This window comes from Pleurodeles waltl, chromosome 4_1, assembly GCF_031143425.1.
Source record: "Pleurodeles waltl isolate 20211129_DDA chromosome 4_1, aPleWal1.hap1.20221129, whole genome shotgun sequence".
NCBI lineage: Eukaryota > Metazoa > Chordata > Amphibia > Caudata > Salamandridae > Pleurodeles > Pleurodeles waltl.
Genome location: NC_090442.1, coordinates 720,491,243 through 720,505,157, shown reverse-complemented (window position 1 = coordinate 720,505,157; position 13,915 = coordinate 720,491,243).

Below are 13,915 nucleotides of genomic sequence, written 5' to 3'. Positions count from 1 at the left end.
GTAGGTACACTGCTAAATAGATCTGGGTCTTTGTTGGAATTTAGTCCAATTCCAGCTTGTGCTTCGTCAACTGTGGTAAGGTCAGGTCCACGACTAATAGTACTGCTAACTTCAAAAACAGAAATGTTACAGAAACCATCAGTAGCAGTAGACGTAAGTGCCACATTAATGGGACTGAACGCACAACAGTTAACACAATGGTTGAACAGCCTGAACTCTCCACAGAGTACACCCAGCGGGAAAGGAGAAGAATATTTGAATAAAATAAGATTGGGCATGGAAGCAGATGAACTAGTAGAGGGAACGATGGGTCTGAACAGGTTAGAATCATACACAGAAGAAGAGCTGAGATACATGTGCCCTAGAATTACAAGGGAAGTAAGCAGCATACATAAGAAGTTACAAGAAATTGCAGACAGAAACAAAGTCGACATAGGTAAAACCAAACACTTGAGCAGAAGTTACAGGTTAGACTTTGAGACAAAAGATTTTGAACACATGAGATCTGCAGGAATGAAAACACACCTTAAAGAGATACTGCAAAGCGCGCAGATTTGGAGATGTTTAGACAAATGGGAGAGCAGGTGGGTTAAGAAAAAGGACAAGAAGAAAGAAAGTACCCCAGATGGGAATGAGAAAGTACAACAGAATGATGATCTTATAACGATGTTACCAATGAGAGAAACAGCAGGGGGTAAAGCTTGTCCATGTACCATGGCACAGGTGTGATATTCAATCCCTTACGGATGACTTCCCTAAATTAAGAGAGAAACCGATCGAATGGTATCAACAAACAGATAGATTTGTGAAACTTGCAAAATGTCTTTGGGAAGACCTGAATACCTTATTCGAAATTGTGGTTCTGGCAGATCTGTGTGAAGATTGTAAATGGGCTGTAGGTTGGCCAACAAGTGAACCGGAAAGAGATGGGGACACAGGTGCACCATCGCCTACAGTAATGAGTTTATACCATAAGGTGATTGAGCATTTGAAAACAAAAGTTGCATCGAAAGATGTAGATTGGCAGAGAATCGACAGAACAGCACAAGAAGTTAAAGAGTCGATACATGCATACTATGAGAGATTGTTGAAGGCGTTTAAAAATTACAGTGGTACGGAAACGATTGAGGCAAAGGACATGCTCCATTTTGTGTTCAGATTTGTGGAAGGATTGAGACCCGAAATCAGCCAGATGATTAAAATGCATTTGATTTGTTGGCAGTCAAAATCGATCGAAGAAGTGTTGAATTATGCAAAATACTGCAGTGATGAGATTGAGACAAAACAGAAAAGGTTGAAGGAAAAAGTGATGGTGATGCAGATTAGAGCAGCTCAGACAGGTTTGCAAGGTTTGAAAGGTTTCCAACAACAGTTGCTGCAGCAGCAACAGCAGGGAAATGCTATGTTTCAGCCACAGATGAGAGGCAGAGGCTGAGGAGGTTTTGTGAATAATGGTCCTGATTTAAATACTGTTGTGACTCCAAATGGTATACAGGCAATGAAGAAGGTGATGCCATGTCACACGTGCAGAATCGTCGGGCATTGGAAACGGGAGTGCCCAATGTTGGTGCAGGAAGGTGTAGGTCAGCAAAACAATGATGTCAATTCATTTCAGAATACGAGAGGACCGAAATTGAGAGGTCCAAATCCAAATTTCCAAAATAATGTAAATCACATGCAGGGTTTACAACCCATACAACAACAGTAGGTGCAAATGCCCCGTGTACAAATGGCACAGTTGCAGCCAATGCAACAACAGTTTCCTATGGTACCTAATCAGCAAATGCAAATACCCTTAGCACCAATGAATCAGCAACAAGTAATGCTTCCTCAACAGGTCACGGGTCAAGGAATGAATCAAAGTGACACAGTACACCAATTCCCGTTACACAGTGAGAATGGAATAAACAATAAATGGGAGAGTGAAAGTTCAGATGAGGAGGGAAATTGTATGCTTGCAGCATCTTTGGAAGTTGATCAAAAGGGACTGTATGTGGAAGGAAGAGTTATGGGTCACAGCGTTTCATTCTTGGTTGACACAGGAGCTACACGCTCTACAGTCAGAAGTATCGAAGTACCAAATTTGCCACTTTCAGGGAGAACAGTTCAAGTAGTGGGAGTAGCAAATAGGTATCTGACAAACCCAATTACAGATCCAGTGCAAGTTAGAATTGGTAACTTTCAAGGGTCACATATATTTGTGGTGTGTGACTCAAGTCCGATATCCCTATTAGGGAGAGATTTATTGTGCAAATTGGGATGCTCGATTATGTGCTCAAATGATGGAATTAAAATACAGACAAACAGTGATGAGGAAGAAGAGAACAGTTTAGGAGGAGACGAAGTGGAAACTGTTGATGAAGATTATTCTTTATCCAATGCTCACTGAAGCAGATATCCCTGCTGAGTTACAGGAAACAGTTGAAAAAGAAGTGTGGGATATGACAGGGAAAGAAGTAGGATTGGTTAAAGGAGCAGAACCAGTGAAAGTGACTGTAAAACCCAATGTAAATTTTCCTCAGACACCACAATACCATATGTCACAAGACACTCTCATGAAAGTCGCCCAACTCATTGACGATTTTGTAAAAAAGGGAGTACTGAGAGAAGTACTAAGTAGTCCATGTAATTCGCCAATCATGGGACTAATACAACCAAGTGGAAAGGTCCGAATCGTTCAAGATTTGAGAAAAATAAATGACATAATAGTCAAATGTGGTCCCGTAGTACCAAATCCAGCTGTGATAATGTTTCAAATTCCCTGTGATGCAGAGTGGTTCTCAGTCATCGACTTGTCCTAAGCATTCTTTTCCGTGCCTCTTCATGAGGACAGCCAATTTCTCTTTTGCTTCAAATTCCTGGACAGAGTCTACAGTTGGTGTCGAATGCCTCAAGGGTTTTTGGAGTCACCATCAATTTTCAATCAGATTCTAAAGAAAGATTTGGAATCATTGGAATTCCCATTTGAATCAACCTTAGTACAGTATATTGACGATTTGCTGATTGCATCCAAAACAGAAAATGACTGTACGGTTGACACTATTGCCCTATTGAACCATTTGGGAAGGAATGAACACAAAGTGTCTCCTTCAAAATTACAGTTCTGCCAGAAGTAAGTGAAATATTTGGGTCACCAAATAGATAAAGGGTCGAGAAGAATCATGAAAGAGAGAATATCGAGTGTACTTCAAATGAGTCCACCCAAAACGATGAGAGATGTGAGAAAGTTTTTGGGAATGGTGATCTACTGTCGCCTATGGATTCCCAATTTATCGGCTCTAGCAAAACCTTTACTGAAACTAACCCAGAAAGATGCGCTGGATGAAATAGTGTTGAAAAGAGATGAAATGGATGCTTTTATTGAATTAAAGGAATGCATGTGCAGAGCTCCAGCTTTAGGTATGCCTGATTACACAAAGCCGTTCACATTGTTTTGTCATGAACGTGATGCATGTTCCTTGTCTGTCTTGACTCAAGCCCACGGTGGCGTAAACAGACCAGTAGCATATTTTTCAGCTACTTTGTATCCAGTCGCAGCAGCCTTACCAGGATGCTTGTGTGCTGTAGCAGCAGTTGGTATAAGCCTAAATCAGAGTGAAGGAATAGTGATGGGACATCCTTTAACAGTTATGGTTCCTCACTCAGTCAAAATACTTTTGACACGTTCCCGAACACAGCACATGACTGGTGCTAGGCTTACAAGGTACAAGACAATAATTTTGGGATCACCCAATGTGCAGGTGAAAAGGTGCACTACGTTGAATCCAGCAACTTTGTTCCCCAGTGAAAATGTCGAAATTGAAAACGCTGAAGACATCGAGCACGACTGTCTTCAGGTGACTGAATTTTGTACAAAACCAAGACCTGATATCAAAGACACCCGATTGGAAGAATATTATCAAATTATTTTTGTTGATGGTTCATGTTTAAGAGATGCACTAGGAATATTGAAAGCAGGATATGCTGTATGTACAATAACAGGTGTTCTGGAAGCCTCTTGGCTTCAAGGAGTTTACTCTGCACAGGTAGCGGAACTAGTAGCCCTTACCAGAACTTGCCAACTTTCCGCATTAATGAAAGTCACCATTTACACCGACAGTCAGTACGGATTTGTAATAGTGCATGATTTTGGACAATTGTGGTCACAGAGAGGCTTCATGACCTCTTCAGGATCACCAGTGAAAAATGGTGAAAGAATAAGAGAATTGTTACACGCTATCCAGTTGCCAGGGGAAGTGGCAGTGGTAAAATGCAGTGCACATTCGAAATCACAAGACTTAGTTTCTTTGGGAAATGGATATGCAGATCAAGTCGCAAGGTTTTGCGCATTGAACTGTATATTGCTCAGAGACGAATGGAACTTGATAAATGAGCCAGAACTTGAACCAAGTGAAGCCTTTGCTTTAAAAGTCATAGACACAATAGAAGAATTGAAATTCCTACAAAATATTGTTAGCAAGCATGAAAAACTCTCATGGAGCAACCTACAATGCATAAAGAAACCAGATGATTTGTGGGTTTCAAGTGAAGGGAGATTGGTTCTGCCAGACAGTCTTTTGACGCAATTAGCCAGGTTGTATCATGGACAAGCCCACCTTGGAAGGGATGCCATGATTAGATTATTCAAAATTGATTGGTTTAATCCCAAATTCCGTCAAGTTGCTGAAGCAGTTTGCCATCGTTGCGTCATTTGCCAACAAATGAACGCAGGGAAGGGGACAGTAGTACATTTGAGCCACATTGGAAGAGCAGGTGGGCCATTCAGCAGGATGCAAATGGATTTCATTGAGATGCCTATGCATGCAGGCTTGAAGTATGTGTTGGTGATTGTGTGTATTTTTTGTCACTGGATTGAAGCATACCCTACACGCAGAACTGACAGTCTCACAGTCGCAAAACTACTCTTGAGAAAACTAATACCACGTTTCAGATTCCCGATCTCTTTAGAATCAGATAGGGGAAGTCACTTCAATAACGAAGTAATCAAATTATTGTGTGCAGCACTGAACATTGAACAAAAATTGCATTGTAGCTACCGCCCTGAAGCATCAGGACTAGTGGAGCAAATGAATGGCACATTGAAATCGGGGATGGCGAAAATATGCGCATCCACAAACTTGAAATGGCCTGACGCATTGCCTTTGGTGTTAATGTCAATGAGAAACACACCTGATAGAAAAACTGGACTATCACCGCACGAAATCCTCATGGGCAGAGCCATGAGACTTCCAGCAGTTCCTGCAAATGCACTTGTAAATATTACCGATGATATGGTATTGGACTACTGCAAAGGTCGGGCTGATGTGGTCAGCTCTTTTTCTCACCAGGTGGAGGCAACCACCTTGCCACCGATCCAAGGTCCAGGACACGCCCTGAAAGCAGGTGACTGGTTCCTCATAAAGAAACACGTAGGAAGTCGTGTCTGGAACCCCGTTGGAAAGGACCTTTCCAAGTGATTCTGACAACTACCACCGCTGTGAAGTGTGCGGGAGTTCCCAACTGGATTCACGCCAGTCACACGAAAAGGGTGACGTGTCCCACAGAAGAGGAAATCAAAGCGCTGAAATTACCAGCAACCGACAGGAAAGTACCAGGCACTGAGACAGAACAAAGAGAGCCTGAAAGTGAACGACAAGAAATCGAGACAGAAGAGATATTTTCTGAGGAAGACGCAGTCGATCCTTTTGAGGACAACAGAGAAGAAGCCTCAGGAAGCGACAAAGATCCTGAAGGTGACAAAGATCCTGTCACAGGTGAAGAAGCAGGAGAGTCTAATAAGAGGAGGGCTTTCCCAGAAGCAGACGATACAGGAAAAGAAAGAGAAAACCTGATTGACCTCCTAGGGGAAGGAGGCAAGACAGAACAAAGTGAAATTGTTCAAATTCTTCCAGAACCGGCTGCAGGTCCATCAGGTGAAAGCAGCGCGAAACGGAGACAAAGCATATCGCCAGTGAAGTCAAAGACTAAAGAATCATTAAAAGGAAATGAAGGGCCAAAGTTGAAGGAGAAAAGAAAAGAAGTGTCTTTCGTAAAAACCACACCGAATGAAGAAAAAGACACAGCCAAAGAACAAGACATAAGCAAAAGAGAATTGAAAGGTGATGCAAAATTGAAAAGGAAAAGAATACCGAGCAGAAGATATTCTAGAGAAAGAATGGGCATACACAGCCACTAACGATTGGTCAGACGAAGTTCTATCTCTCAGTCTTGAAAACGAAGAAGCAGAACGTCACTTTGGTACTTGAAAAGTGAAATTCCATGAACATTACCGAATAAGACATTGACAACTTGATTGACTTTTGAACCGGATAAAACATTGATAACTTGATTGACTTTTGAAACCAATTTTGAGACAAAGCTGCTAAACCGATAAGAGACTAAGCTGCTAAAGAAAACCTTGTGAACATTGAACTCGTTCAGCTTTATATATATATCTGCAAATTTGATTTGATAAGGTGTCTTCGACTTTCCGATTCTATATAGATCATGCCAGGCAGTACTACAAAGGGACATAAAATGAAGTGTTGTAAATACATGTGTATAGGTCTAATAACTGCATGTGTACTAATAATTATAGCAATAGTTTTCGGAATGCATGGAAAGAATGAAAGAGACACGAATGATGCTTCTACTTCTAAAACTCCTACTGAATTAACTCCTTTGCAGAAACTCAAACAAGACGAGAAATATTTGCATGACAAGAAAGAGCTTTCTTCCGACGTCTTCTATCGCTTGCTGAATGAGTATGTTGAGACGATGGATGCGAAAGATTGTTATGTGTGCACACAAATACCTACCTCAGTAATAGATGGAGTGACATATCACAGCATGCCTCTTACGTATGGAATTTCATGTAGTTTGTTACTAATCAGATTCTATAACCAGGAGTATATTCAATACTTTTATTCCAATCAGAACGTCTTATTTCCATATATCCCCATAATTGAATATTTGAGTAAAACAGCAAGAGATTATTATATAAAATTAGTTAGAGGTTTCTTTGAACCATTATTGCCTTTTCCTGTAGTTCACGCTCATAGAGACAACCTTACATGCTTACTTTCACCCGTAGAAAATAGTTTTTTTAGATCACGCTGAAGATAGAAGGAAAATGGTAAAGGAGAAATTAGAAAGAGAATTACACAAAAGGACATCTGTAGATAACTATGCTTGTGCCGCAATAAAAACACAAGAGAAACTAGCTTTAGATGCACTACATATAGGGAAACTTTGCATATATAGACCTAAATCATATTATGACACAATCTTTGTGGGAACGAGTGAATGTAAACATACGTTTTCATTTCAGGCTAAGTGGATGTTCATACTGAATGGACAAGACCCAGTTATTCCAGGGGTATATTATATTTGTGGACTTAACGCCTATTATCGTCTTGGGAATAGTATTTCCAAAGATTTATCAACTGGATTAATTTTAAGAAGTTTCCAAAGCTGTCTGAATTACATCGCATTCAGAAACGGGAGACAGCTTCTGGTGTGGTGGGAGACATATTTGGAGCAATGATTCCTTCAGTAGGAGTCATATTGAATTCAATCAAAATACGAAAGTTGTCTACTGTTGTGGATAACATGCTGACGAAATTCTCAGGAGCCATAATCCTGATTGATACTGAACTTGCTGCAGAAAGAGCTATGACTCTTCAAAACTGGCTTGCTTTAGACATTCTTTTAGCAGAGAATGACTGCGTTTGCAAAATGCTTAGTGCACGTCACTGTTGTTCTTATATTCCGGACAACAGTGGGCAAATTAGGAAAATGCTTAGAAATTTAACTAACGAGAGTGCAGATTTGAAAGAATTGAAAGAACCAAGAGTATGGGAAAAGGATGGAAAAGGATTTGCTTCCGTGGGAAATTGGCTCAGCGACATTTGGAACGGAATATTACTGAAAATAGTAAAAGGAATATTAATAATATTAATTTGCTTATTAGGTATTTGGGGAATATGGAAAGCTATTAAAATATTGAAATCAAGAAGCAAGAGGAGAAGAGAAGAGAAAGAACAAAATAAAATAGTAGAAATATACAGAGAAAAATCAAAGGGAACAAAAAGTAAGAGGGAATTGACTGAAGTGCCAAATTACTAGAACAGAATTTTAATGAAATCAAATTTGTGATGGAAGATTTGATGTGATGACATAATTAGTCATCAGAGGAGGGATTGATGAAGCAGAAAAAGAAAGACTAACAAATATTCATATATCATGTAACAAAATCGTATAAGGTAGTGTGATTTTAGTAAAGAAAAATAATGTACGTGGGAAAATGTGCCCACGAGGTAGTTCGCCATTATTATAAACAAGCTTAATTAATCATGAAAAATCGATAAATGTAGTAATCCGTCATAATTGCAAATGTATTCTATGATTTTCTTGTTGAAACTGTTATATGCTTAGCTTAAATTTAGCAGAGGCTTTGGCCTAGTTGCCTGGTCTCAAATTTAACTGTGTGGTTTTCACTTGTATTAACAAAAACACATTTTACTTTAAGGTTGTATTTTTCCAGTAGAAATGACTAACACACTTATCTCAAGGTTTTGTGCTAGGCTAGTTTCATCCCCTTTGAAGCAAGGTCAGTTTCTGCAGGTGCAGACAATAAAGACTCTGATATAGAATTAATTGGCAAACTTTGTTGCAACTTGTGTTCCAAGGCTCCAAGGACACCTTATGCATAAATGAGTACTAAGAGAAAGACACTATTCATTGGTCAAAAGGAAGCCACCCTATGAACCCTCCAATGGAAAACCCTGAAGAATTTGGGATCTTAAACCCACCGGACAAAGAGAAGTCAGCCATTTTTCCTTGATGCCATTTTGAAGCCTGATTCAAGACGCCATTTTAAATGACATTTTGATTCCTTTTCTCTGTCGCAGAGAAAGAGACTTTAAGAATTCTCACCCTAGAGATTTAACTTGAATTTTGCCCCGTCTTGTCCATGCAGTAACTTTTGCCCCATTCTCCTTGCTGCTGCAAGGAAACTTGCTTTAACTTTGCCCCTTTGAAATCTGCCCCATGCTGATTAAACCGGTACCTGAAGGACGAAGATTTTCCTTGAATGCTGATTGTATTTGGTAAATATGAAAGGATAATTGTATTATGCATTGTGTTTTCCTTCTTAGGTACCAACTGCTTATTTTGACAGGGCCCAAGCTAGAAGTTTTCAAATTTGTGTTGACTAAATTTGTTTTGCATGAAGCCCCACATGCCAATGCTAATTAGAGGTTAGTTGAGGTATTCACTTGATGCACCGTGCTAAATTGAAATCGTGTTATGCTGACCGATGTATGCAATTAGTCAAATTCAGTTGCTTATATTATTGATTTGCATTGCTATAACTGAGTGCATTATAATCCAGATTTTGCGTAGATTGCGTTTCCTCCGTCCCTATGGACAGCTAGTAATGTTTGTATACGTATATCATTTGATTTTGAGACTTACTTATATTGTGCTAGCTTTGTTAATATAGGGAAATACACTCATTAACTTTAATAAACTGGTGTGGTTATTCATGACTGAAAGGACACGTTGCGTCAAATTAATGATTGTTATTGATTCCTAATATGTTGTTTGATCTATTAATTGAGTATTGGGTATTGATTAAAATGGTTATTGATTCAAGTGATCCGACTATTCTTGGATGAGGAGAACCCAACTCGGTTAAAAGGTTCACCGACCTCCTGTGTGTCCAAGTATAAGTAATTTATAAAGACTGGACGCGCTATCAGTTCTCATGGGCCATCAAAGTGAATGTTTCTAGGTGAATAGTGTAGAGAGCTGAAGGGTGAAAGGCATATCATGAGGTCTCATGGTTGAAGTGATCATGGAAGGAGATGTGGAGGAGCAGTGCAGACAAATTGTGAGAGTTTATACTGTCATTTTCAGGTGAGCTCGATTCAAAGGCATATATGCCTGACCTCATTGATTAATTCAGTTGCAAGATGGTGTTCACCTTTTTCTATAAGGAGACAGAAACACAAAGGGGGATGTAGGTATAGATGAACTTTGCTCTCAGCTCTTATCGCTGTAATATTTGGGACTAAGGTCATTGTGGGAGGAGTGCTGAGAAAGCAGAGAATCTCAACAAAGGATTTTAAGATCCATTCTGACCAGGGGCCATTCAGCATGATTTTGAAGAGCAGTAGGGATCTAACGGCATAGTCCTGGGTGATGTGTTGAAGCAAGGGTGCTTGCAAGGGAGAATAAAGATGAGGGTTATACATTGTTGGAGACAAGAGCCAAAGTAAGAGTCATTCTGTGACTTGAGCTGGATGCGAACTTGACAGGAATGAGGAGATGAAAAGAATGTAATGTTTCTGGGTGCTTCCAGGGCTCGTGATGCATCCCCAGCGATTTGTAGGGTTGTGCGAGGCTTGAGGCTTGAGATGAGGGTAGTGAATTGGAGAATATTAAAAGCAAAAGAGCTATGTCAAAGGAAAGTGATAACTTGTAACGTGCAAGTATCATTCTTTGTGTGGAGGCTTGAGTCACAAGGGATGTTGTAGAAGGTTTTGGAGGATGGATCTGTTTGTGAGATGATTAATGTTTTTCAGGAGCAAAAACGGTGGTAACGATCAGTAGCTTGGTGTTAGAGGACTGCCACAGAGCTTTACTATTACCATAAATGCTAATGTATAGCTCACAGGGTTAGATAGAAAAATCGGTGACAGAAATTTCTTCCCATACAGAATCTTGGAAGTTTTGACGATGGTGAAAATGTCGTTGAAAGAATTGATCCATTCCTCTGTTTCACGGAAGAAGAAAAGAAAGCCCGTATTAGTGGTTTCAGGTCTCAGACTATGGGGGTGATTCTAACTCTGGCGGGCGGCGGAGGCCGCCCGCCAGAGTTCCCCCTCCAGAATACCGCTCTGCGGTCGGAAGACCGCTGCGGTGATTCTGGGTTTTACACTGGGCTGGCGGGCGACCGCCAAAAGGCCGCCCGCCAGCCCAGTGTAAAACAACCTTCCCACGAGGACGCCGGCTCCGAATGGAGCCGGCGGAGTGGGAAGGTGCGACGGGTGCAGTGGCACCTGTCGCGAATTTCACTGTCTGCAATACAGACAGTGAAATTCTTTGTGGGGCCCTCTTACGGGGGCCCCTGCAGTGCCCATGCCATTGGCATGGGCACTGCAGGGGCCCCCAGGGGCCCCACGACACCCCATACCGCCATCCTGTTCCTGGCGGGCGAACCGCCAGGAACAGGATGGCGGTATGGGGTGTGTGAATCCCCATGGCGGCGCAGCTCGCTGCGCCGCCATGGAGGATTCAAAAGGGCAGCGGAAAACCGGCGGGAGACCGCCAGTTTTCCACTTCTGACCGCGGCCGAACCGCCATGGTCAGAATGCCCTGCGGGGCACCGCCAGCCTGTTGGCGGTGCCCCCGTCATTTTAGCCCTGGCGGTCGACGACCGCCAGGGTTAGAATGACCCCCTATGTTATTTGTATGCAATGAGAGTGTCAGGTTGCTTAACGAGAGTTTTATGTTTGAATCATTTAGAGGCATTCTAGCTTAGGTCTGGTCGGTGGACCTTATCAGAGGTATTGCTTTCCGATGAGGGGACTTTGATGGAGTATTCAGAGTGGGTTGTATGTGGAGGTATTGTGATGGGATGTGCGATGAGGAAAAAATTAAAGTTAGGAGTGAAATAAATAAGTCAGGGCTTGGCTGAACAGAGTAAATATCTAGAAAAAACACATACATAATCAAGACAGGTAAAGAACAAATGTATAGTGACCATTGGTCTTAGTGAAAACAGTAAAAGGTTGGAGAAGGTGTTTTTATTCACACTGTGAAGCCGCAAGGCAAAAGGGGAGTAGATGCAACTTTAACAAATATCTCTGCAAGTAGATTTTAGTGGTTGCAGTCGTAACAATTTATTAGCTGCACCTTTAACAGTGTATAGAAAGGGGTGAAAATCGTGGCACATTTCAACACCGCATATACTGATGGAAAGCCAAGAGGGGTACTAGAAAGATTGTGAGAGAGTACCCCAAGAGACTGTGTAAATTGCAATTTCGCTGCATGACACACAGACGTGTGGTAACGATATCTAGAGCAGCAACCGACGTTAAAACAGTAAATCGACATTAGAAGGGGAGGCAGTGCCACATTGAAGCACTCTGGGCGTTGCTTATCATAAAAAAGAAAAAGTAAGATTAGTCTACCCATTGTGGTAGGACTTGTGCAGTTCCCCAAAGTAAAAGCAATTAAAGAATGATTGCTCACCCAGTGAGTGAATGCTGGACTTATTAATGTGCTGATTTATTTCACCTGTTGGATTTCATTTGCTTCTAGGCAATCAATGGTTCTCTCCATGTTTCACGTGCTCCTTTGTCACATTTTGAGCAGAACGTCCAAACTGGCTTCCACATGCACGTGGAAGTGGGTGGGGAACTTGGAAACTGTCTCTGATACTGCTACGTCGGAGTAAGGATAGCTCAGTGAGCTAAATATTTGCAACTAATACTTGCAGTGATCTGCAATCATGAGTTGGAATCCCAGCAAGGCTCAAACTGACTTCTGCCTCTATCCAAGGTTAGTAAATTGAGTACCATTAAGTTGGATAATGCTAACACATTTTATTAACAATGTTTAGAAACGACAGAATTGCCTCTGAAGTACTACATAAAGACAGGTGTAAATTATTGTGGGCAGAACTGATCATCAATCAGAAGCTACAGCAATTCCTTTCTGTGTGTTATGGAGACAATGTCAGTGCAGTGGATTAAATACTTTAGGCTATCTCTCTCATCAATGCTCTGTCAGTCTTTAAAAGTTCCTTTCACCACCAGCTGGGCTGGCTGTTTTCTTCTAGAGACAGCATCCAACTCTTTACTCTCCTTAGAGTCAAACGTTTGCCAAGAGTTACAGGAAATGGTCATGTGCAAGCCTTATAAGCTGACCTTTCCAATATCATGGTCGGCCCAGAGAATACAGGGTGAGGTTTGCTATCCAAGATGAAATAATGTTTTTTTTGTGATGCCAGTTCCTGTTTGAATCTTATACAAATAGGCTTTTCCAATTGATGGATTTGTTGCAATGCATTCTTCCTCTTAATTTTCATCACATTCTTCCCCTTCTTGCTATTATTTGTCCCTCGTTTTTTATTCTTCCAGCTCAAGCTTCTGGCTGTTTGTGCGTGGCTGTTTCATCCTCCATGATTTCAGGTGGAGTTTGCTACCTTGCTACTAACTTCTCTATTAAACTTCATCTTCACTTAAAAGCTGCAAGATTACGAACGAGCGGGGCTCGGCTGGCTACTGGCTATTTCAGAGGGTTGACATGGCGAGGGCTAGTTTCAGTGCTGTGGGGGTTGGTCTTAATGTTGGGGACCTGCCATCCACATTCCTACTTGCAGTACTTTTAAACAGACAATGCAAAAACAGAAATGGTTTTAAAGTGTGTTGAAAGCGTACTTTAAAACCATTTGTTTTTGTATTGTTTATTTAGAACGAAATGCCTAGTAGTCAGTCCGGCCCTGCGAAGGAGTGCTTTGCCCCATGTGTCCTACTGACTGCTATTTTTTTAAGATGCCCCTGAACCATTTCTCATGTACTATTACATGTAGAGTGCTATTGTGTCTACTAGGAGGAGTCACTCTTACCTTGGGCAATCAAGAAAAGGACTCAGGAGAACGTTTAGCCTCCACTCCTTGGCAGGTCACAACAATTTTGTGGCAGCATGCTTTCCTTTCTTAAGGTTTCTGGCATAGGCTTAAAATAAAAAATAAATAAATAATCAGTCCACTGGCCTGCCATGGCCAGCCGCCAAATCTCTTGGCTTTGTCAACGTTTGGTTTCTCTTTTCTAAAAAAATATTTTCTAATTCCGTGTCTGGTTCAATTTGCAGTGGTTGATGTTGCTGCAATACAGAAGACATTTGTATCTATGCCAACTCATTT